This window comes from Anabrus simplex, chromosome X (assembly GCF_040414725.1).
Source record: "Anabrus simplex isolate iqAnaSimp1 chromosome X, ASM4041472v1, whole genome shotgun sequence".
Taxonomy (NCBI): domain Eukaryota; kingdom Metazoa; phylum Arthropoda; class Insecta; order Orthoptera; family Tettigoniidae; genus Anabrus; species Anabrus simplex.
The window spans coordinates 65,154,071-65,180,878 of record NC_090279.1 but is presented as its reverse complement, the minus strand read 5'-3'; the positions used below and the strand labels follow the sequence as shown (position 1 = coordinate 65,180,878).

The following is a 26,808-nucleotide window of genomic DNA, read 5'->3' as shown; positions in this document are numbered from 1 at the left end:
TCGGGTACATTTTATTCCCCCAGTACAGATTATATATATTGCTTGCGATTTATTTATTCTCTTGAACTATGATCGACAAATGTGACGATGCATTTCTGCTATTTCTCCATGGTTCTTTGATCGATTAATGGATTTTATTTCTCTATGGAATCGTATCGATTATTCTGTTATTATAACTGATGTTTAGCTTCTACAAGCCTATCTCTTTGCATATCAGCTGATTCACGAATATATTAATTTGAACTTGATTCGTACTTTTGTGGGACTTATATTATCGTTTCTCCAGCTTTGTTTTCTGGGAAATATAGCTTTATGTTACATGCATTGTGAACGTTTTTGTATTTTCCGTCCGTGCTTATAATAAGATATGCGTTATTTCCATAAGCTTGCTCAATTCTGTACGGTCCTTCATATAAATGATTGATCTTAGCGCATATTTTGGCTGGTGCGTTCGTTACTGGTGCCTTTTTAATCAAAACAAGATCGTTTTTCTTAAATGGTGCGCGAAATCTTGTCTTTCGTAATCTTCTTAGTCTCTTCTCAGACTGTTGTATTAGCCTCTCTTGGACCATTTTATTGATCTGCTGGATGTCTGGTTTCTCTTCAAGTGGTATGTTTATTATATTGTCCCATGTTCTTCGTGATTCTCTATTGTGATGTACCAGGTTTGGGACCTGAGCAATTGATTCATTTATGGTGTTATTTAGGCATTCCTCTATTATCTCTATTACATCAATCCATTTCCATTGACAATGATTGCAGTATATCCTACAGAATTTTGCTATTTCCTTCATGTATCGCTCCACTGGATTTGCCGACGGATGCCGAACTGAACATAATGTGTGTTTTATGCCCATACTTTTCATCTTTTCTCGGAACAGCATAGATGTGAATTGTGTTCCCCTGTCCGACAATATTCTTTCGGGCTTGCCCATTTTAGGAAATACCTTCTCCACTAGTCTGTGTAGAACTTGCTTTGTATTTGCCCGTTGTATTGGCTGTAGCGATATATACTTTGAAAAGACGTCAATTATTACCAATATGTATTTGTTTCCCTTTTTGGCTGTCGGTAAGTTTCCAAAAATATCAATTGCATATATTTGGCAATATGGCGATAGGTTGGTTACTAGTGATAAAATTGTTATGTTTAACCCGCTGACAAATATCACAGGTTTTAATTGTGCTTCTGACTGATTTCCTCAGCCCTGTCCATGTGAATTTTTCTGATAGCGTTCCAATGACTTTGTCGATTCCTGCATGTCCTGTTACTTTATGTACGTGCCAAATTAATTCACATTGCAGTGCTCGTGGTACTATTATTATTTTTTTGTGCGTGGTCTTATCCACGACCTTTGTTAATATGCCGCTCAACATCTCATATTTATTTTCTACCAATGGTTCCCTCTCATCAGCCATTAATTTGTCAATGATGATCTTTAACTTTTCATCCATTTTCTGATATTCAGCAAGGTCTTCCAGTTTTGATAGCAACGTTAACTGTAAAATATTCTCTTCATGGTCTGCTGGATTTCTGCTTAATGCATCGGCTAATACATTTTCTTTCCCGCTGCAGTGTTCAATTCTGAAGTTAAATTGCTGTGTGTAAAGCATCCACCTAACTACTCTTTCGCTGGTCATCATTGCTTTTAACCCAAAGGTTAGTGCCTTGTGATCCGTTCTGATGATCACGGGGTATCCATAAATAATCCGTCTCCATTGCTGCAGTGCATGTATTATGGCAAGGAGTTCGAGCTCCGTCGTTGTATAATGTAGCTCGTGTTTTCGCAGTTTTCTGCTCGTAAGGGCTAAGTACGTTCGTTTCTTATTCTCCTCTGCCTCTTGGTATAAACATGCTCCAACACCAATATTTGACGCGTCTGCCTGGACAATAAAATCTTTTTCGAAATCAGGGTACCCTAGTTTGATGCTTTGCCTAAGCAATTCTTTCATTCTTATGAATGCGTTTTCGGCTTCCTTGTTCCATTTCCAGCGGTTATTTGCCTTTAAGAGTTCTGGAGCGGTGCAGCTATCTCTGTATAACCTCTACAGTGGTCCGAAAAGAATCCAGTCATACCTAGGAATTGTCTTATGTGCTTCACTTTAGAAGGACGTGGGAAATCACAAATTGCTTTGATTTTTATCGGGTTTGGCTTAACTCCTTCGCCGTCTATTATATGTCCAAGGAAAAGCACTTGATTTTGGCAGAATTTTGGTTTCGCTAGGTTAATTTTAAATCCGGTTTTCTGCAGGTTACTCAACAATTTTTCTAATTTTTCACAGTGTTCTTCGAAAGTTGTACTGCCAAATACTAGATCATCGACATAACAGTTGACAAATCCTTTTACTTCATCTGTTAGGTTCTTATCTAAGGCCCTTATCAAAACGGCAGAACTATTCTTCAAACCAAAGGGTAATCTGCAGTAGGCGTACGTTTGGTTATCAAACATAAACCCTGTTAGTATCCTTGATTTTTCTTCCAGTACGATGTGATGGAAGGACGATGTACAATCTAAGCTTGAGAAGTACTGCAGAACTCTAAATTTTTTATTATATATTTAATCCTTGGGACCTTATTGTACTCTGGGATAAGGCTTTCATTGAGGACCCTAGCGTCCACACACGGCCTGAGTTTTCCGTTTTTCTTCACTATTACCAGCGGATTTAAGTAAGGTGTGGTTGTCTTTACTATTATTCCGTCAGCCACCATTTCCTGAATAATTTTTCTTACTTCTGTTAAATACCTTTCTGGTACATCGTATAACTTTCCCTTATATGGCGTCCAGTCGTTGACTAATATTTTGTATTTAAAGTTGGGTATTTGACCCGGTTTATTGTCGAAAACTTCGATATGTCTTTTCAAAATTTCATAGATCTTCCGCTTTTCTGTGGATGATATTGTAGTTTCGGCCATAGTTTTCCAAATTTCATTTTTCTCTTCCTCCTCCTCTTCGATAGCCATTATCTCTTCGAGCTTTTCAATTAGTTCTAAATCTATCTCTTGTTCATATACGTCTTTATTTTGACCTTGGCCTTCCATGATTTCAGGATCAATTTTCTCCACCATAATCTTCAAGTGTTCCCTTTCGACCGTAAGGTTATTAAGTTGTATGGTTTCAATAGATTGCGTTCCACCACTTTCTGTTACTGGGAACCGGACTTCTCGTTTTTCCATATCAATGGTCATTCGTGTCGTTAACATGAAATCTATACCAAAGATGATATTATATTTTATCCTCTTCATAATCATGAATGGATGTTCAAATCTGTGCCTTCCTATCATGACTGTAACATATGCTTGCAGCTGGCAGTCAACAGATTTATCTGGGATTATTCCTCTTATTTTAATTCCTGATACAGGGATTGTCGGTATGTAGATTCTTTTAGTAAGCTCTTGGAAAAATGCTAATGCCATTACACTAATACTTGCTCCAGAGTCCACCAAGCAATGCAACTTTATGTCGGCCACTGTTACTACAATTACGGGTAAACTAAATTTTGTTCTTTCTTTGCCACGATCATTTTCGTCAAGCAGGTCATCAGGTCGAATATCCCAGTGGTCTACTTGCGCAATTATCCAACTACGAATTTTGTCGAATTTACCATTTCTTTCGCTACTTGATATTTCCTCACTTCTCAGTTGGAAATCGGAGTTTTTTTTCTCAGGTGGCTCCGAATTTCCTACGAATTCAGGAGTATTTGGATTGAGTCTTCCCTCTTCTGCTTTCCTTCGTTTATATGATTGCAATTCGAGGCTCTCCGCTCCCTCGATGTCTCCATTTATATCTTTATCTTTTATTGCTTCTTCCCATCTGTTCTTATTTCGTCTTTCCTCTCGTAGTTGTTGTATATACCTTCGGTTTTCTTCGTTCCTACGATAATTATTCTGTCCTTTCCGATTATTAAACCATGTTCTGTTTCTAAAATGCTGTTGGTTCCTACTGCCTCGAAACCTTGGATTATTTGTATAATATGGGTTATGTCTACTATTACTCTGTCCATATTCCCCATTAGAATTTCCACTGCATTGGCAACAACATCTCTTTCTGCCCTTCTCTCTTTGTTCGTCATGGTCCTCTGGCCTATTCTTTGACCTGTGATTTTCCCTATGGTTTGTTTCCTCGGGACTAATGGTATTTATTACTTCTTCTTGGGCCGTACTCCGTATATTTCTATTCAATGGATATGAGGATGTCATATCGATCTGCCTTAGCTTCCTCTCCATATCGACCGCGGTTTAAACATCTGAGGCTGCTAATAACCTCTGCACCTCCGGTGGGAATTGTCTTTGAATAGTTTTTATGGCCTCTAGCTCGCTTGGAGCTGAGTCTAAGTCCTGAAACCTGTGAAACTGAAAAGAGAAGTAGTCACTATATCGGGTTTGACCCGTTGACGAAAACTTTCTTGCGTAAAGTTCGATTCTTAGTTGTTGTTGAATTTCTGGACTCCAAAACTTTCTTAGGAACGCTGCCTTAAATTCCTCATAGCTGTGGAAAGTATATTTAAAAGCTTGGAACCAGATGTTCGGGTTTCCGTCTAGATGTTTTTCTATCACGCGCAGCTTCTTATCCTCTTGAATTCTACCTTCGCGAAAATGTTCCTCAATATCTCTGAGAAATTGCTTAGGTGAGATTTTTGATGTGTTGTAAAAATGCTTTGGTCGATCGTCGTAAGTTTTTATGACGTTTATTATAGTTGGACTTTCATTTTGACTGCTTCCATTTACCAAATCTATGCTCTGCCTACTTGGATCCAGTGTTCTTGACGGTGTAGTCTCCCTCTCATTAATCTGAATCTCTATCGATTTTTGCCGTTCACTATAATTTGAAATAACGGATTTCGTTGTCTGGTTTTCTGTCTTAATTTCTTGCATCTCCTTCCTAATTTGCCTTAACTCCTCTTCCGTCTTCTCCATCTTCTGGTCCGCCTCATTCTTATCGGTCTCGATCTTCTCTTTTAACTCATTAATTTTAACGGCCACCGTGCCAACAGCCTGATCGAATTTCTCCTCCAATTCTTGATGTCTGACCTTCAATCCTTCCATGCCGCTTGTTATTTCACTCAATTCGTCCCATTTCTTCTCATTACTGACTTTTAGTTCTCGGAGATCGTTGGTCAGTTTGCTAATCTCCTCATCCTTCAACTTCTTGATGATTTCCTGGCTTTCTGTAACCTGTCCTTTAATTCTGTCCATTTCTTCGTGTATCTGCTTGTTTCTATTCTCCATACTCTGAGTCATTTCGGCTAGCCTATTCTGTATTTCCAATCGAGTTCTTGTGTTGTCTTCCTTTATTTCTTCCTGTTTCTTTCTGATTTCTTCTGTCAACTCTCTCTGTTTATCCTCCTGCTTTCTATTCAGCTCTTGCAACAATTCTTGCTGTTCCTTTTTCCTTTCTTCACGTTGCTTTTGTTGCCACTCCTCCAGTTTCTCTTCTTGTTCTCTACGGAACTCCTTTAAGAGTTCTTGTTGTTCCTTTTTCCTCTCTTCACGTTGCTTTTGTTCTTTCTCTGCTCGTCTCCTATCCTTCTCTTCTTCCTGTTTCTTTTCTTTCTCATCTCGCTCTTGTTTTTCTTTCTGTCTCTCTTCTTCTTGTTTCTTTTCTTTCTCATCACGTTCTTGTTTTTCTTCCTGTCTCTCTTCTTCTTGTTTCTTTATATATTCTAGGAACCACCACGGCATTCCTTCATGCTTTTCCTGTGCTCTTTTCATTTCTTCTTCTTGTTCCCTTCTGGTTTGCACTCTTCCCTGAGTTGCCATTATCTCGTCAATTTCAGTAATATTTCGAATAATTCTCTGATTTCCTGACCAACTCTAATTTTCAAAGTTCTCTAATATCACACAGTGTCAATAAATATGTGAAATATTTTTCAATTTCTTAATCTAAAATACCCTTAAAGCTAGCAATCAAGTCTTATATACTAAATATTCACTTAGTTTCTCAAATTATTTAAAATATAGACCTTCCTGAAGATCGATATCATCCTACCAGTTAAACTATGAGCAACTTCCCAACGAAATCAGATCATTTTCCTATGAATTCATTTCAGAAATAGTTTCCCAAAAAGAGAAAAATAATTACCCACCATGTGGTATTCGTCATTTGCTTATATACTAACAATTAATCCAAATATCAAGAATAAATTCAATCATATTTTAAAATTAAAAAAATGAAATGTGAAGACCTACAATTATAGAAAAATGTTGACTTTCTAATGTGACCTTCCAACAGTTACAAATGTATAACTTATACAATATTTGACATAAATCACTGAAATCAGGCATTGTACATCATATTAGATGCGACAGCTCAGCAAAAAACATACAGAGGTCTACTAGCACAATTTTAGATTCTAGATGGAACTTCATGATGTTTTAATGTAGTCCTAAACTTTTGACCGGTACTGTAAGCATAATCAATTCAGCATCGTGCTATAGTAGCAGTCCCTTGGTCAGTAATACTATTGTTTTGTGCCAGCTTCAGTGCATGTGAGGCACTGTGGGTTGGATCCACTGATCGTTTTAAATTCATATCTGTCCATCCATTCATTCTTCGTCCTGACGCTTTGAATTCTGGTCAATGGAGGATTTTGGATTTTTTAATTTGTCTTTTCATTTTGTCTCATTTCATACCATTAGGGGCCGTTGACCGTTGGCCTTTTAAGCAACAAACATCATCATCATTCTTTCAGACTTTGCTGTTAGGGATTGAGGGAGTTATCTTCACTATATATGATTTCCTGTACTAAAGGGTACGTACATCTGACAAGTAACTGCGTGGGTGCGACCAGACCGAATCTAAAGGAAACTGCTGGGATTATCAATGAAGAGAGTAATTCGCAAGTACTTAAAAGTCGTCTTTTAACTGTAGCATGGAGTATGAAAGTTATTGCTTATTTTAAAACTTGGTAGGTTTCTCAGTGGAGACATCAAGACCTCACGTAACTCCTGTAATTGTTTCACAGTTGTCCGCAGCATGACAAAATGAAGAATTTGAACACTTTTTGTGTTGTTTGTACTAATAAAATATTATCTCAATAGCTGCATGTTTATATGTTGCCCCCAATCTACTCTGGTCCCTATCTGTGAACACAAAGGAGTCCAGATCTGGACTGTGTGTGTTAGCGATGCTTAAATATTTCAGGCAGTATTAGATGTGGTGGGACTTGGGACAAGTCTGGCAAATGACACAAAGTACAACAAAAAGACTACATTTATTTAAAAACATCACTACTCAAAAATCACAAGAATTACAAAAAATAATTCTTCTTGATGTTGTTCAATATTTAAGTCTTTTGAATTGAAAATTAACACTCACAAATTTCTACAGTATAAGTATATAATATTTTGAAGATATTGTTCACTGTCATTGGAAAGTATGGAACATGATTTAAATAACACTGAAAGAAGAAAATATTAGTTGATACTTTTCACGGGTTTGCTGGCCACTGCCACCACATGTCCCTGGGAGAGGCCTCCGCCACACAGAATGTGCTGACTCAGAGTGCATGCCTAACATCACATGACCTTACTTGGCTGGAGATTTGAAACATAGAGCTTGTCCAGTAGTGCAAGCTTAACCTAAAAGGCATAGATTTGACTGAAGGCCTAACCTCACAGGCCCTAGATTTAACCCTACGCTTAAACATACAAGGGCATTTGCTTTACAGACTTAAGTTTGATGCCAAAGAGTGCTAGCTTAACCCAACTGCCAATGTGATTAGGGACAAGAGTGCTAGCATAAGCTAACAGGCATGCATTTGATGCCCAGCTTAAATTTACAAGGGCATTACAGACCCGTTTGAGATTCAATCCCAGGCTTAATCTACCTAGGCAAGACGAGGCATTGTCCAGGGGCTTTTGGATCTGATTTTGGAACAATATGGCAGCTACACATATTGTTTTAATAGAACTAGGGAAATGGTGTAAGGCTTAATACATTTGCTTTATATATAGGTCCATAACTTTGAAAGGCTACCTAAAGTCCTGGAGCTGAACACTGCAAAAGGGCCAAAGGACTAAAGGGAAAAAGGGTTAAATGCCTAAAGGGCAAAAGGACTAAATGGAAAAGGGCTAAAAGGCTGAATGGCTAAAGGGACTGGGCTATTGTCTAGGGTTCAGAGCTGAACTGGGAACGAGAAGGTGGTATGGGACTAGGCAGATGGTGAAAGGTTGAATACATGTGCATTATTCATAGGATATAACTTGAGGAAGCCATTCAAGATCTTGGAGCCGAGCGGCTGCAGTCAAAGACGCTGGTGTGTGAGCTGATGCTTGACACGCTGTTGGCTTTTAGTGTTTGGAACTCTCAATTTTTTTATTGTAACATTTCAAGATTATAGATTTGAACTCTAGAGACTGATAGTAGTTTACAGTATTGTTGACTTTATGTTCAGAACTAAAAAAAACTGTTTGCACTACACATGACTGGGAATGGAACCCAGGGCTCTTCCCTTTTTCACTGCTGAGTATCTTGCTAAGGAAATTACTGCACATTGAACGCGTATGTTTAATTCAGTATACCTAATGTCTGAGGTGCAATAAATTAAAAAATCCCCAACCCGACTGGGAATTGAACTCTGCACTTTTGCTTAGACTGCTGACTATCATAGTAACTAAATTGTTGTGCATTTAATTCAAGAACACCCAACCTTTGAGCTACAAGAAGTTAAATAAACCGCCGACCTGACTAGGAGTCGGAATGGTGGCTCCTTTACTTGCAAAGGAAGCAAGCATGCTATGTAAATGGCTGTACATTAAAGGTTTGCATGCTTAATTGAATCACTTCAAGTTCGACTTTCTTTCGAGGTGGGGGCAATAATAATATTCGCTTTATGTCTTACTAACTTCGCTCCGACATTTGAGAAGTTCGCAAATAATAATTTTTAAAATCCAAGATGCTTTCATGATGAATACTCAGCATGAATGCACATTAAGAAAGTGAAAGCCAGCACTATGACTATCTGAGCTACTCTGCTTGACAATTCATTAGCTAAGTTGCTAAGTGCTGAAATTGCAACCCCTGCTTCAGACAGATTTTGAAGATCCTGACATGCCAGAATTGAGTCCTGCAAGTTTTCTTTTAAATGCCTGTAAATCTACCGACAAGAGTCTGACGTATTTGAACACTGTCAAATACCATCGGGCTGAGCCAGCATTGAACCTGCCGATTTGGGGTTAAAGGCTAGCGCCTTGATCGTCTCAGCTACTCAGCCTGACAATTCAACTATTAAGTGACAAAAACACTAATAATAAGTCCTACAGGAGTTCGCGTATTATCAGAATTACTCAGTAAAGGTGCGGTGCAGCTCTTTTCAGGCACACCCCCATAAGAGGTGATCTGCATGTACCATTTCAACCACATTCCACGCCTCCTGACAGTTTTACATTTCTGGCAGTACCCTGAATCGAACCCGAGCTCCCGAGGAGAACATCTAATAACACTAACCCTTGCGCTGTGGAGGCAGACAAAGGAAACTTGTGTCTACCTCCCGAGGCACACCCCAATGGAGGTGAGCTGCATGCACCATTTTAACCATATACCAGCCCTCCTGCCATTCTGAAATTTCTGGCTGTACCGGGAATCGAACCCGGGCGCACGAGAACGGTAGCTAATAACATTAACCATTTCTGGTGATTCATACACACATCTAGCTTGTGAGTTCCAAAGAATGCAGTAAAACAAAACTTCCTGTATACTTGCCAGCATTATTCATCTGTGCCTACAATAGAGTATCCCCTTCGTTCTCTGACGACTGAATGTGAAACATGTCTGTGGTTCAGGATTAGTACTTTGCTTGGTAATGATTGAATATTACAGATATAATGTGTACGTAGGTGTAATCCAGGTAGGTTTAAGTATTATAGGTATTGTAATTCCCAGCTGGGTTGGGTTTTTATTCTTTATTGGATAATTCTCATAAGACGCGAACTCCTGCAGTACTAAATTCCGGCACCAGATTACTTTTATTATTGGGTATGCATGTAGAGTATTCAGTACGAAGGTGGGTTGGATCTTCGAAATTATTATTGCGCGGTGTGTGTGTAATCCAGTCTGATTTAAATATTCTAGATTTTGTAATTCCTGGCTGAGTCAGGGATTTTACTCTTTACTGAGTAATTCTGATAAGTCTAGAACGCCTGCAGGACTAAATTCCGGCACCAGATATCTTTTCTGATTGTGTATGCATGTTGAATATTCAGTGCGAAGGTGGATTGGATCCTCCAATTATTATTATTACTATTGTTATGTAGATATCCGTGGAGCAGAAAGAGGTGAAAAAAGGTGCTGGGTGGAATGGGTCTAACTACGCTATCAAGAATTAATTTAAAATTTTAACATAGGTTATATTTATTTTAGAATCTCTAACTTATCAAACTTTTCACTTGGTCAAATAATAAAGTAACAGGTACAAATAGCAATCTTGAAACAAGAATAGGAAAACCCAAGATTAGGGATTTTTTTTACATATTTGGGGTTTCAAGCCCTTCGTTTACAATCCTGAGATACCAGATCCAGTTTACAAAACTGAGCAACATCTCAATTTTTTAGACAAGAACCGGAATATTCCAATTTAAGAGCACTTTGCTCCAACAACTTTACAGCCTTCCAGATGTGCACCTCAATATAGCAGTTGAATTCAGAAAGCACAGGAAAGAGCTACATGCTCTCCAACTTCAACAAATTTCTTACAGCCTACTCAAGGCATCATTACAACAAAATCTTACAACCTCTGGCCTCTCTAGGCACAATTCCTACTTAACAAAAGTTGGTACAGAGGGATATCTAGTACCCAACGTACTGGGCCTTTGTAAAAAAGAACAGGTTAAATTAATGGTCCGAAACACAAATTGAATGGAGGCGTACACTTGCGCTCCCAGAAACTTTAATGTAAAACACTAATTGGGCTCTCGGCCCGATGATACAGAGGCTAATCCCAAGCTACGGAGGTGACTAGAGTGAAGGTTAATTTTAACACTTTACCAAAAGAGAAAAAGTTACAAAATCATAGTCACCTCAAATTAAATTGAAGGGGAACTCGAGAGGGGAACGCACTCTCTATCCCCGATTTACAGTTTTAAGAATTTATGAAATTTTACATTAGCCGAAAGAACGTTTACATTTTGGAAAACAGGAGGTTACATAATTAGAAATCTGAACCTTCCACTCTTGTAAGTCTGCAGAGGTAGCTACAGTAAAACGAGCCTGATGGACATTACCTTGGCTGCTGGAATGCCTGGCGAAGAATCAGGCGCTCCGCCTCCTATATAAACGCACACACTCAGCTTATATACACGAGAGGATTCTGGACTAGTCCGGACACACCCTCTCAATTTTATTGGCAGACTCAAAAGTTACACCCAAGGAACCAAAAAGAAGCCTGTGATAGGCTGAAAAATAATTACAGAAAATTCTTATTTGCCAGATTCAAAACTGGTGGGATGAGAAAGAAGTGTTACAAACTTTGAAATATATACAGAAAACAAATGAAATTTAATTTACTTGAGAAAACCCATAAACACAAAATTTATTTCACGAACAACTCCTTTACCTTGCACCGGAGTGCATGACCACAGTTTTTGGTAATGACATCTATGGAGAAATGTCCAAACATCTTGATGTACGGCAAAAACAAAACAAAATATCTCCAATCAGTTTAGGAAACTTAGATGTGACAAACTTTTCATTTATGCAGTAGTGACATCTTCTGATTACTGTCCCAACTTCGTGCAATAGCAGTTTCACGTTTGTTGGATAGAGTTCATTAAGGTGCTTCTTTTGATTGAGCGGAGTAGAGGTGTACAACTATCATTAATAGTGTGTATTTTCGGCACTTCGTAGTTGAATTCTCAGGCTGAGTAGCTTAGACGGTTAAGGCGCTAGCCTTCTAACCCCAACTTGGCAGGTTCGATTCTGGCTCAGCCTGATGATATTTGAATGTGTTCAAATACGTCAGCCTTGTGTCCGTAGGTTTACTGGCACATAAAAGAAAACTTGCAGGACCAAATTCTGGCATGTCAGGATCTTCAAAAACTGTTTGAAGCAGGGATGCAATTTCAGCACCTAGCAACTTAGCAAATTAATTGTCGATCTGAGTAGCTCAGACTGTTAAAGTGCTGGCCTTTTCTTTCTTACTGAGCATAAATGTTGAGTATTCAGCATAAAAGTAGCCTGGATCCTCAAAATAATAATTGTTATTGCAAATTTTTCAAATGTTGGAGTGTAGTTACTAAGGCGTAAAGCAAATATTATTGCCCCAACCTCGAAAGGAAATCGAACTTGAAGTACTTCAGTTAACCTTACAAGCTTTTAATGTGCGTTCATTTAGTTAGCATGCTTGTATCCTTCCCAAGTAAAGGAGCTACTGGTTCGATTCCTATTCTGGTCGATTAATTTTAAATTTCATTTAGATCGAACGTTGTGTGTTTTGAATATAACACACAGTCATTTAGTTATTATGATAGTCAGCAGTTCAGGAGAAAATGTGCTGAGTTTGATTCCCAGGGGATTCCTGGGGATTCTTTAGTTGCTCGCAGCTCTAATGTTAGGTGCTAAATGATGTAAACGTTACATGTCTCCAGGGTTCAAATCTGTAGCTCAGAGCTGAATGTGGAAACAATAAACTTTGTATTCCTTGTCTCAGCAAATAAGTTACTTCCAAGTCTAATCAACTTGCTTGTAACACCAATGTCCTTTCGCGGAGATGTGTATACTAGGCTAAATGCAAAAACAGCGATCTTTGTGTTTCTTGTCTCAGCAAATACTTCGAAGTCTAATCAACATTTTACCGGGTGAGTTGGCCACGCAGTTAGGAGCGCGCTGCTTTGAGCTTGCATCCGGAAGATATTGGGTTCGAATCCCACTGTCGGCACCCCTGAAGATGGTTTTCCGTGGTTTCCCATTTTCACACCAGGCAAATGATGGGGCTGTACCTTAATTAAGGCCACGGCCGCTTCCTTCCCACTCCTAGCCCATTCCTATCCCATCGTCGCCATAAAACCTGTCAGTGTCGGTGCGACGTAAAGCCACTGGCAAAAAAAGAAATCAACATTTTCGTACAGTCAGTTTTGTTGCTGAGATGCACCTCACTTTATACTACATTGTTGCATTCTCTCTGCACATGCAGTAACATACTTTGTGCTGATCGTTCACACTTAGTCTTCGGTGAATGGAAAGCTCGTCATCAATTCCGGGTCGGGATGAGGTTTCTTAACATTTTATCTTCTTATGCACTTGAACTCTTTAGTTCTGAGCCCAAGTGAGCTCCAGGTTTGATTTTTCGGAATTATATATTGAAAAGCGTTTTAGTTTTGGGTTTAAGTGAGCTCAAGGTTCAAACCATAGTTCGCATGGTAATTTTTTAATTTTTCAATTCTTGTAGCGCTAAAGCTAGGTGTTTCAGTTAAACACATAAGCTGTTAATGTAGAGGCATTTGGTTAGCATGCTTGTTTTCTTCCCAAGTAAAGAAGCCACGGGTTTGATTCCTAGTTGTGTCCGCAATTCTTAAATTTCTTGTAGTTTGAAAGTTGGGTGTTTTTGAATTTAATACACCAGAATTTAGTTACTGAGATAGTCAGCAGTTCAAGGGAAAGAGTGCAGAGTTTGATTCCCTGTCAGCGAGGGATTTTTAATTTCTCACAACTCAAACGTTAGGTGTTTTGAATTAAATGCATGCTTTCAATGCGCAGTCATTTACTTAGTATGATAATGAGTAGTCCAGAGGGAAGAGCCCTGGGTTCCATTCCCAGTCATGTGTAGTGCAATTTTTTCAGTTCTGAACACAAAGTTTTAATCTCTAAGTTGTTGTTGTTGTTGTTGTTGTTGTTGGGTATTCAGCCCGAAGACTGGTTGGATCCTCAACAGGTTCACCATTAGCTGTCACAGATGGCCTAGGTGTCACTGAAGAGGCGTACTAGGGAAATGAGGAGTGAGGTAGTTTCCCGTTGCTTTCATCTAAGTTATATCAACAATATTATAAACTACTATAAGTTTCTAGAATTCGGATCTATGAGCTCTAATTGTTATAATGAATAATTTAGAGTTCCAAACACTAAAAGCCAACAACACATTATGTATCAGCTCACATGCTAGCATCTTAGACTTTAGCTGCTCAGCTTCATGACCTTGAAGTGGCTTTATAATGAACTGTATTAAACCTTGCACCATCTGCCTAATCCCATACAACCATGTTCTTCCAAGTTCAACTCTGAACTCTAGACCATAGCTCATGCTCTTTTGCCATTTAGCTTTTAGCCTTTTGTCCCTTTAGCCCTTTTTCTATTTAGCCCTTATGGCATTTTGTCCTTAAGCCATTTAACACTTTTATCCTTTTGCCATGTAGTCTGTTAGCCCATTTGCCCTTTTTCCCTTTTACATTTAGCCCTTTTGCCCTATTGTCTTTTAGCCATTAAGCCCTTTTGCTTTTAGCTCCTTTGCCCTTTCGCATTCATTCAGCTCCATGACCTAAGGTCACTTTTCAGTGTTATACCCCTATGAATAAAGTACATGTATTAAGCCTTACAGCCTCTCCCTAGTCCTATTAAACAAATGTGTTTAGCTGCCATCCAGCTGCAAGCTAAGCTCCTAAAGCGCATGGACCATGTCTTATTTTGTATAGTTATTTTAAGCCTGGGATCAAATCTCAATCTCAAGTCTGTAACGCCCTTGTAAAGTTAAGGCTGGCATCAATTCCATGCCTGTTAGCTTAAGGTAGGACTCTTGGGCATCAAACTTGAGTCTGTAAAGCTGATGACCTTGGAAGGTTAAGCCTATGATTGAAGCCTGTGCCTGTGATGTTAGGCCTCGAGTCAAATCCATGCCTGTTAGGTTAAGCTTGCACTCTTGGCCAAGCCCTGATTTTCAATTTTCCCATTAAGTAAGGTCATGGAAGTTAATCATTACATTAGGCATGACTATTATATTATTTATGTTCATCATCATTTATTGGAAACCTTAATTTCATTAATACTCTAGAATTTATTTCACTGTCACTGTAAGAATAATGATCGAATAACTAGACGAATGATCACTTTAGGACATTAAGAAGATTTGTCAGTCTAGCTTCACACATTATAGAAGATAGACTAATAATGGTAATTAGATACATTTCTTTAATTAGACAAGCTTGGGGTTATTGAGTGAGCACAGAGAGTTATTTTATCTTAAACTGAGCTGGCTGCCTCATGTGCTCAGTAATATACACTCCATTATGCAATATTTGTTGCTACTGTCTCACTGTTCATAAATATGAGCTATCATCGCATTCTGTCACTTAACAAGGCTAGGCTATATCCATTGAGCACTACCTGCCTTCTCAAATAGAACATCCTAGCTCATTAAAGCCCATTATTAACACTCAATCATTTACATCCACGCCAGTTACTTTTAACATAACATAACTTATTGTTATATCATAATTTAGTCCCTAATTTACATGGATAACATATATGTGACAATTTATACTTCATTGCTGAAATTAAGTAAGATGAGCTGTCATATACAGTACTACAAAAATTCACAAAAGAATGTATCGTGTGTGTCTGACCAAGATGAAATTACTGTGTGTTCACGATCTAACCTTACCTCTGGTGGTCGCATATAATAACCACATAATAAAGTACACTTTCGGAGGACCACTTAAGTGTTCTTAAGAAAATACCATTTGTAACAAATAAAGAGAACACAAGTCACTGATATATTTAGTTATACGTGAACTAAAACACACCATTACTGTATATACTGCCTGTACACATACATTCACACATATGAGGTAAGCACGGACACTGAAAAACACTAGAAATATTGTTTACGCATGAAAAGACGTAACTAAAATTGTGCCAATGGTTTGGCTGCACTTAAAATGTTAGCACTGTTGTGCAATTACATCATTTCATGAGACTGTTGTCTCCACATGTTACTCGCGGCTTGTCTGTCGCTCTTTTGCGTCCCTAGCCAGTCACTCGCGCCAGAAAACAGTCCCGAAAGCGAGGTGCTGCCCTCTATACACAACTTAATCAATAAATATATTATATAAATGGAATACTACAATATTGTTAAGTTAAAACACAAATAAATGATATAATTACTTAAATATAATTGTTGATGCGATATGTGCAGTAACAGTGTCCATCCCACATAGTCTTTTAAGTTCTATGTTAAACAAATTGGTGTATGATTTTTAACGCTCGAATATTAGTGCACTACGCTTTGATAGAAATTGAAATAATTGAACACTAACAATATCAACACATTTCAACTATAGAAATATTTCAGTCATTCAGAAAATTTACCAACAGCATTAGTAGATCAGAAGTAATAAGAATCTGTAATAACACAAAATACTAGAAACTACTATTTCAAGAATGAAGTTCTTCTGAAAAGGAAATTAATATTTACAAGAGGTACTTAAATTTTGAGATGGAAGTTGAGTCAGTCCTGGCTGGCTACATCTCACGATTGGTCCTGTTAGCACCATTTAGGGTGTGATGGGATCTCCCCTTTTAATAGCACAGTCCGGAAGAAATATCCCTTGTAATGTGCACCATGATGAAAGTAGACGTTCCTCTTGCAAGCAACATGATTATTCCCCGAAGTTGCATGTAAAGCTTGGTAAAAGTGACCGCTCAGTTTTTAAAATATAAACTTACTTTTTAATGTATTGTTTTAGATTTTTAAACACCCTGAATCAAAATATTAAGTTCACCAAGGAGGACGAGGCCACCGGATCCATCAGCTTTTTAGACTTCACTGTAACACGCGACAAGAACACATTTGATTTCTAAATTTTCAGAAAACCTACCCACACCCCACTAACAGTTAAAACTTAATCAATACAACCTTACTCCTACAAAAAGGCCACCTTTTTACTGTTTAATTTACAGAGCCCTAAAGATCCCTTTATCACCTAAGAACCTAAAAGCAGAAATCAATTGTATTAAGAATTTAGGAAAATTTAACGGTTTTTAAAATGTAAATATTTAACTGTATAGTTAACAAGATCAAATATAAACTACCAACAAACCTCGTCCCAGATAAACCTAAAAAATCTAAGTTCGCCACATTTACCTACTATAATCCAGGCATTTACCAAGTAACAAACCCCCTAAAAACACAATATCAACATTGCCTTTAAGACAACAAAAACCAACCGTAACCTGTCTTTTAATCATAACACACTCAACACAAACAGTAGCAGCTACTCAAGTTCAGGCATACTCAAGTGCACGCAATGTGAAACTTCGTACATCATACAAACAGGCCGGAGCTTCTTTACTAGATATCAGGTGCACTACAATTCCAATAGACACAACAACTTCTCAGCCATGAGTTCTCATATGAAGGTCATCATTTAACAACTGTCGAGCAGGACCTTACAATCATTAAAATAGTGGGCAAAGGAATTTAATGAACAATTTAGAAAACATTTACATATATCTAGATCAACACTAAAACAAAAACCTAAATCTCAATGATCCAGTTGAAGTAAAAAAATCCCTTATACGAGATTTGACCCAATTTATTACAATCTTTAAATATAAATTTAAACAAAATTCTTAAAAATCTTAAACTAACTTCCAATAAAGTTCCCACCTTCCCCTTAATGGTAACTCCCTCCATGCCCACCCCTGCTAATCATCCACGGCCAACAGCGCGTAAGCTTAACTCTCCGCCCATCTCCTCTCCTCCACCACACACCCCTCCCTCAATTCCACATAGATACAAAACAAGAAATGCAAATGTCACTCGTTCTGTCACCACAAAGGCAACCAGTTCACACCACAAAAATGAGAGGGTAGGTAAATGAATACATAACATTCCGTCAAACATGGCCATTTTTCTCTAATCTTTAAATCTGTTTACACTTTTCATTACAGATTCTTCACCAAACATCCCTCAATAGTTATTTCTACATTTCAAGCCACAGCCAACAAAAGCAAGAATGTTCCCATTTGCCTATCAGTACAAGAGAAAAGAATCACTCTAGCTAGTACAGACTTACACGGCAAAACTTAGTTGTGAACTTTTCATTACTTCTGTAACAAAAACATGAAGACTGTGGACTCACTTCACAAACTACGCTATTAATAGTTCCAATAACTCTACACAGCATCATAATATATTTTAACATTACAAGCTTTCAACAGGAAAGTTTCAATGTCCTCCTAAATAATTAAGCTATTTGAGGTTCATTTTAACCTTTTTTACAATTTCAAATTGAGTTGCCATTAACCAGATTTTACTCTTACTTTGATACTGTAAATTAAGACCTCAATTTTAGCTGTTGGACTAGTTTGCTATTTTATAATAAGTTTTAATTTATCAGTGTAAAATCACACCAACATTATTAATTTTTCCCGCAAACATTTTTCAACAAGTTTTAATTGTAAATTGTCATTTTAAAAGTCTAACAAGTTCACATATTTTATAATACATTCTTCTATGTTATATTTTGACCAAAGCAATCAGGGCCCTGATCTTTGTATTTTAGGCGTAAGTGTACGGCTGATGATACCCATATAACGGGCGAAACATGTCCCGTCAAATCAATATAGCAAGATGTAAATCTTAACGTCAAGTACTCAGTTGCATTGAATAGGTTGATCTTAATAAACTTTTGTAACATTTTTAAAATAACAGACCTATCTGTGTCGGTGTGATGTAAAACATATAGTAAAACGGTTCTTTGGTGATAGAGAAACCACACTAATCATAAAAAAAACAATTAGCCATAGTTATGTTTAATTATCTTCGGTTAGACTTGAACTGGCCACTGTTCTTTGACTGTTAACTACATTCATACCTTTCAACTTTTTGTCTCTTTCATAAACTAAGTAAGTATCATCAAATTAAATGTTATGTGCACAGTCAGTGAAAATTTACGGTCACATATGTTCCACAGGTTAATAGTTTTAAGTATAATTGTTCTTTCAGTTAAACTATTATAATTAGGATTCATCTAAACGTGGCTTAGAATGGTTGTAATTCAGTTATTTTATTAGTAATTATTAGAGACGAGAATTATACGCACTAAAAACAGCTAAAATAGGCAGGCATATAGGCTCGTAAATTAGCCAAAATAGGCATATAAATAGGCACTAGCATGTACAATAGGCAACAAAAAATTACTTATAATTTAATAACACAATCAATTACTGTAAAAGACATTCATAAGCAACTTTTCAATGTTTTCCGATAACAATCTTGTTCTCTCATGCATAATTTTTTTGTACTGAGAGAAAGATCTCTCAACATCACATGAAGTGACTGGACGAAACTTCAATGAAGTCACTTCATCCGGTTTTATTTCGCTGACAGCGGCTGCCTTCCCAGAGGTTCGGTATTTTTCTCACATTTGAACTGAAAATAATAAAATTGACAAATTACATTGTCCCTGTATCTTAAATTTCTACAGTTGGGCTATTGGCAATAATGCTTAGTATATATCATGCATTTGTTTCATAAAAAAGACTGTTAGAGATGATGTTTCTAGAAGTACAAAACTTTAAAATAGGAACAAGGGAATTCGTAATTTACATGGAAATATGTCCTCAAGGATTTTCAGTTATAATTTGGCAGTATCGTGTCGAGTTCACTGGGTGAAAAATATAATAAAAATACGTGAAACGATTCCGGGGTAGCGTAGAGGAGAGATCCGTCCTTTTTGCTTGCCAAGGACTCACCAAGCTGGCCCTAGCAGTATTCTTACTTGTATAGAAGAATGAAAACGGAGGCATTATAAATCTCAGATTTGTGAACATATTATTTGTTTCTATTCGCCGGCTTTGGTCAGCCGAGTCAGCTGTCATGAAGACAATTTTCTGTAGCCTGCAATAGATCCTGTATCATGTGTGCCCACGAGGCCGCTACCCTCGTTGAAAATTAAAAACCGCGTAATTTGAAATTTTCGTGTCATGCGCCCATAACCTTAGTTTTGTCACAATTTAACAAGACGTTCGAGGGTATGCTAGAGGCTTGTTAACCTGGGAGCTTACGCACCTCAGACTCTCTTTCCCCCTCCCCCCAAGCACAACGGTTACTAACCGGACCTCAACAATCCAGACCAACGGTGCCGTGGTCTTGTAAAGTTAGACTTGACAACCTTGTAAAACATGCTGTGGCATCGTCCTAGACGGGCTACATTGGATCTGCAACCAGTGCTTCGCGAAGGCTTAGCGGAAGTGTAATAGAATTCACGATTTTTAAAGGGAGTTTTAAAAATTGCATTTCAGTTGCAAATCTCTATTTTCACAGGAAATGAATCACAGTTCAAAATGCCGTACCGATTTAATTTTCATCCATTCTGTGACAAGAGACCACCGGCGTTCTCGTTCAGTAATTTAATGATTATGTACATTTTAGCAATATAAATTGTACCGGGAGGTACACCTCTACGCCGCAAGTTTAAATTTTGCGCCTAAAATACTCCTCTACTGGAGAAACTGTGAACTATGCTTTCACCTAATTTGAACTTTCCTCAGAAGAGGTCACCATAGTAAATTCTGTAATTTTTAAGATTTCTGAACTGTGTCAATTTCGACTTGTTTTGCTTGCTACCTAGCAAGAAGTTTGGACTTTATCTAAAATATGTAACTGCTGAAAAACTATGATCATGCACCCTGGTGCGACGTGAAAGAACTTTTGGAAGAAATTTGGTATTTATAAGTTTGTTCTTTGCTATATTTCGTTCATTCATTTTCTGGGTTGGCAATATTTATCTCCTTTTCCGACAGTTTTGAATCCAACCAATCTCTAAATACTTTAATTAATTTTCAACCAATGCTGTGTTTCTTTTTCGATTTTGTATGTAACTGTTCCATCCACCAATAAAGGCAGGGGGTGTGTCGGGTTTAATTCATGAAAGGTCTCGAACCTTCCTCGAGGGTATAAAACTGCTGATTTTCATATCTCTTCGCCACTCGATCAACATCTAACTTAGTGTATGGAAATGTAGCAGGAGGCGGGAAGCGCCTCTTTCTTCCGGCAACAGCTCAGCGATAAGGTAATGGCCATTTAACATCTTTATTTCTTGCTAGCTCAGCAGTTTAATCCGCGGGGAAGGTCCGAAACCTTTCTACAAATGTAATCTATCTTTCAAAATGTAAATCCGGCCGGCTTGTGTAAAACTTAAACTTGTAACTGTACTTGGGGGGATAAAGAGTGTTTCACTCTCTTGAGCTCCCCTTCATATTGATTTGAGGTGATTACTTCTTGTAACTGAGTTTCTGTTCCATAATGTTTTAATTTCTCCCTACACGTGTCACCTCTATAGTTTGGGAATAGCCCCTGTTTAATCGGCCTAGTGCCTCTTAGGTTTTAAGCAATTTCATTCAGGAGTGCAAGTATTCGCCTCCATTCATTTGGTATTTTGGGCCATTTAACTAACCTGTTCTTTTTCGGCTAAGGCCCAGTAGATTTGGTACAAGATACCCCTGTTTCATTTTGTAAATGATGCCTTGATGGCAAGAATAATGTAAAGCCTGTCGTGAATAACGGAGAGCTGTTCGGCTCTTTTCTCTCAATAGTAAGGGCAAGTGCTCTTTGATTCAGGGGACTTTTGCCCCAGGTAGTAAATTGTTGTGTGTAACGCTGAGCTAGGAGCTCATGATGTATGCCCCTAGGGCTTTAAACCCAGAAATTGTAAAATTTGGGGCTGGTAGTCCAAGTGTGTAAAAATCCGTAAAATTGGGATCCTTCTAGTCGTGCTTCTAATTTGTAATTCTACCTGATATATTATTGTTGTGTTAAATCTTATCACTTTCAAAAATATAACCTTTGTTAAAGTTTTTAATGAACTTTGATTGTGTAGTTAGACCCATTCACCGCCCGCACCTTCTTTCACCTCTGCTGTTCCACAGAAAAACCCCGGAACGAGTGGTAACAGAGCGTGGTTGAATGGGTCTCAATTAAGCCCCTTTTGATGGCTAAACATTGATTGTGATTCGAACTCTAACAATTTTCTCAGTTGCTGGAATTTTTCCGATGTAAATTTTCTGTCATGTCCGGCCCTCGCGATGTCCTCCATCCCGGCTATTTGCGCAAGGAGGAATTGATTTACGAATTAGCCGGTAGAAATGTTCAATCTGGAGGCACGGTTGCGGTAGACACAACAAGCTTAAGGATTCCCTTAATTTGCCAATTACCATCCCAACTTTGGGAGAGAAAGAAAGTGACGACTCTCTCTCCACGATCACTGACAATACTACTGAGCTAGCATCTGTAGTTAGTTTTTTGAAGTAGGTGATCCATCTCCTAATCAACTTAAACGTGTACAAGCTAGACTGTACCATTTTTATAATAGAGTTAGTGATCTATTGTCTCTTATGTTAAGTGACATTCAGGGGAAGAAGGCTCGTGCTCTTGTTGAAAACCTTTCCAAAATGTCCAGTACGGTTAATCAATTGTTAACTGGGGCGGCGGCTACCAAACTCGACCAGCCCCCTGTGGTAAACATCGCTAGCGAGGAAGAGTCTTCCAAAGGGGAAGAAAGTAGGAAATCCGTAGGAGTCCAACAAACATCTGCCCCATTATAAACCGAGCCTGGTCGTCGTCCCTCTATTCCTCCCTTCTTTTTGAATAACGCTGCGTCCGAGCCTCCTTCACCCCCTAGGCAGTTAACTATTGTGTCGCCTGGTTTTAGTAGTTTGCCTCATCCCTTGGCCTTGTTACTTAGGCGGATTTCGAAATTCTCAATCAACTCCACCAATGATGTAATTTCATTTTTAAGATTCCTAGTTGAATTCAAGGACGATGCTCTAGTGTTTTCCCTCTCTGCGTCGCAAATTCTCAAATGATTTATCCTATTCCATAGGTGTCCTCTCGGACAAAATTATTAGAGACATCGCTGAACAATCTTCCATAGAAGATTTCCACGCTCATCCTTTAGCCATTGTCATACCGGCTCGAGCCATGTCTTCATTAGTACAGAAGTACTATTACCGAGTACAACGACTGGACGAAAATCTTGCCGACTTCATCCAGGATATCAAATTTTATACTAGAGTGTTTGCTCTTCATTTCCCAGAAGATCAAATTGTGCAGGCCATTGTGGAAGGAATTTCACCATCCTATTGGTCATATTTGTGCTTTGCGTCGCGTCCGCAAACGTTTGCCGAGTTAGAGGCTATGGCTGTCTCAGCCGAAGGTGTTAGATATGCCGACACGTTACGTGTCGCGAAGGAGCCCCCTCCGCCGTCCAGTCCGTTTCGGCCTCCACCTCGCCGAACTATCACAGCCCGCAAATGTTATGCCTGTGGGTCGACAGATCATCTCCGGAACAAGTGTCCTTTGGTTAAATCTAGCGGAACAAGGAATGGAGCAGGGTCATCCCAAGGCTGTTTTAAATGTGGCGCATTTTCGCATATTGCCAAGAATTGCCCTAATGCTAATAGCACCCCCTCCTGCTCAGCTTCTGGTGCAACTCTCACCAAGAATCAAAAGTGAGTAGTGGCTTCGGCTGAGTCGGCAAATTCATCTTTTCAAGGCTCAGCCCCGGTTAAATCCGGCGAAATCTCAGGGAAATGTCAGTCTTCTAATCTATCATCTGAAGGCCCCAAAGAATGTCTTAGGATAGCGGCGGATTCCCCCGCACCTGTACCATTTCTCAAAATTGAATTGAATAATCAACCTGTTACTGCTCTATTAGATTCCGGGAGTGTATGTTCCATTATTTCGGCTGAATAGTACTCTAAATTATAGTATGCATGTAAATTTTCTGGCTATTGTTCGTATTCGGTTCAATGCGTTTCGGCCAACCGTTCTCCATTAGAAATTTTAGGTTCCCTATATGTCAAAATTCGCATTTTGAAATTCACTTGGAGAGTAAAACTGTTTGTGGCTAAGCATTTGCCTTGCCCCATTATATTGGGAGCTGATTTCATGTCCTTTTCTGGTCTAGTGCTCGACATTCAGAGCAAGTCGTGCACTTTCAAATTTGCGAGTAATTTCAAAATTCCTTTACTGAAACGTAGCTCTGTGTCATGTTCATCTGTTTCGCCTACCCAGGATGAGATGTTGTTAGACCTTAGACCTGAGGAGCAGGCTGAGAGTATACGTAAGTTGCGTCAGTCGTTTCCAGATGTTTTCTCTGATACTCTTGGCGTTACTGACCTCATCGAATACAAGATTGAGGTTACGGATTCAGTCCCTGTTAGATTTCCACCTGATAGGTTATCTCCGCCTAAAATGAAGGCTCTGAAGGAGATCATAGATAAAATGTTGAAAGACTGTATTATTCGGCCCTCTAAGTCGGCATATTCATCACCTATTTTATTATTCCCGAAACCCCAAGGGGGCTTTAGGCCTGTGATTGACTATAGGGCTTTAAATCGGAAGGTGGTGTTACAATCTGTGCCCCTTCCCGACCTTCATTCTAGTTTTTCATGGTTTCGAAAAGCTAAGTTCTTCACCATCTTAGATCTTAATCAGGCGTACAACCAGATCAACAGCTTTTGCCACGGATTGGAACTTGTATGAGTACAACCACGTGCCTTTCGGGCTCCCCACGGGACTGCTAGATAGGGTCTTCTCCGACATCAAGTTTGAATACTTGTACCATTACCTCGATGATGTATTTTCTGAGACCTTTGAAGAACATCTAGATCATTTAAAAGAGGTCCTTAATCGCCTTCGTAAGGCTGGGTTAACGGTGAAGTTATCTAAGGTAGCCTTCGCTAAGCCTTCTATGTCATTGCTAGGACATATCGTCTCGCCCGATGGAGTCTCGATTGATCATTCTAGAACTCAGGCCATCCGTGATTTTAAACCTCCTAAGGACATCAAAGGTATTGCCCGATTCATTGGCATGGTGAATTTCTTCAGGAAATTTATTCCTAACAGAGCGGCGCCCTTGAATTTACTTCGTAGGAAAGGCGTCAAATTTGGTGTGGGGGACCTTCTGAACAAGCCGCTTTCGAAGACCTCAGATTAGCTCTTTATTATGACCCTGTCCTTGCGATGCCTGATTCCTCGAGGAAATTCATCGTCCAGACCGAAGCATCGTCGTATGCAGTGGCTGCAGTCCTTCTTCGAGAGACTGAACTAGGAAGGCGACCCATCGCCTATGCATCTAGGACTTTATCGGCTCAAGAAGCCTAGTATTCCATATATGAACTCGAAGGGTTGGCAGTCTTATTTGCGCTAGAAAAGACTCGCCTCTATCTGGAACATGTCAAGTTTGACTTGGAGACCGATAATCAAGCTTAAGTTGGGTCTTAGCTAGGCCACGTCGTACGGGTCGTATAGCCCGCTGGGCCATCAGAATTTCTGCCTTCCAGTTTGATGTTAGGCACATAAGAGGGTCTGAAAATGTTGTGGCGGACCTTATAAGCCGTATGTTTTCCAATGATGTAGAGACCTCTGAACAGGAGAACAGTCCTTTATTTCCCGTGTCCATATCTCCTGGTGTAAATGCCATTCTAATAGATGCCCCCATGTTGTTTAGAGATATTGAAAAATATCAACGTGAAGATCCGACGCTGGACCCTATTATGGAAACCCTATCTTCTGGGGAACATGTCGTCTCTTATGTATTGAGGAATGGTGTTTTATGTTGCCCGTCGAGGCATGATAAGAAGATGAAAGTTGTGGTTCCAGCTGTTCTCGTACCTATGATCTTCAAGTATTACCATGAGACCCCATTAGGGTGGCATTTAGGCATCTTCAAAACGCGAGAAAAGATCCGTGAAATGTTCATCTGGAAAGGTATGGACGGTGAAATTCGAGAATTGGTGAAGGCTTGTAAATCTTGCTTGCTTAGTAAACCCACCATGTCCACTAAGCTAGGTCTATTGTCGTCTCATCAAGCGTCGCGCCCCATGGAACATCTTTACATCGATTACGTGGGATCCTTCCCCCAATCAAAGGGGAACGCCAATAAATTCATCCTTGTGTGTGCAGATGGTTTCACAAGATTTTCCTGGCTCTTTCCGACTAAGCTGGCTACCGCTCAGTCCACCATTTCTTGTTTAAATTCCATCTGTGCTTCTTTTGGTCCGTGTCAGTATATTGTTTCTGATAATGCTAAAGCCTTCACCTCCAATCTTTTCCGCAAATTCTGTTTTGATCTATCTATCTCACATGTAACAACTTCTTCATACTATCCTCAACCATCTCTGGCTGAACGGGTCAATCGTAATCTGAGTTCGGCTCTTATTGCCTCTCATCATGATGATCATTCCTGGTGGGACACATCCCTGCATTGGTTAGCCTTCGCTTTGAATTCGGCGGTTCATGAATCCCATAAATCTACTCCAGCTTCATTGATATTTAAGTTTGTACCCAACACGCCGCTCTCTAACCTGTGGTCTCTTAGTGATATTCTACCGGAGACAATAGATCCAGATAACATTAGAGATCTTTGGAAGAAGGCTAAGGCCAATCTTAAGGTTTCCCATGAACGGTTAGGGAAAGATATGATCGTGGACGGAGGCCCGCCAATTTGAAAGTAGGAGATAATGTAATGGTAAAAAACTTAGTTACCGCGGGCAAGCTTGCCCCCAGATTTCATGGGCCGTGCGTTATTTTAGATTTTTTGACTCCTGTTACCTTGTTAGTGAGTAATCCAGCCACCGAGAGGATATTTAATGTTCACCTATCGCAGGTGAAACCTGTGTAATAACCTGGCTAACTTAATCATTAACATCTTTGTAAGAGCTTAGTGGGTTATATTTTTGTCTCATTTTAAGGCCTTCTGCCCTTGGATTAATTTCACTGGGACTGTGTGTTAATTGTAAGACCTTTCCTTCCGATTATTCTGTTGTCCTTTCGGTTGCGGCCATTACCAAGCTCCCGTCTCCTGCTGAACCATACCGGTGG

At 39.0% G+C, this 26,808-nt stretch overlaps 1 protein-coding gene across 2 annotated transcripts in view; it reads left to right on the top strand.

Moving 5' to 3' along the window:
• The window catches only part of LOC136886535 (uncharacterized), a 101,590-nt gene that overhangs the window by 33,188 nt on the left and 41,594 nt on the right, over positions 1 to 26,808 (top strand). The window lies entirely within an intron of this gene.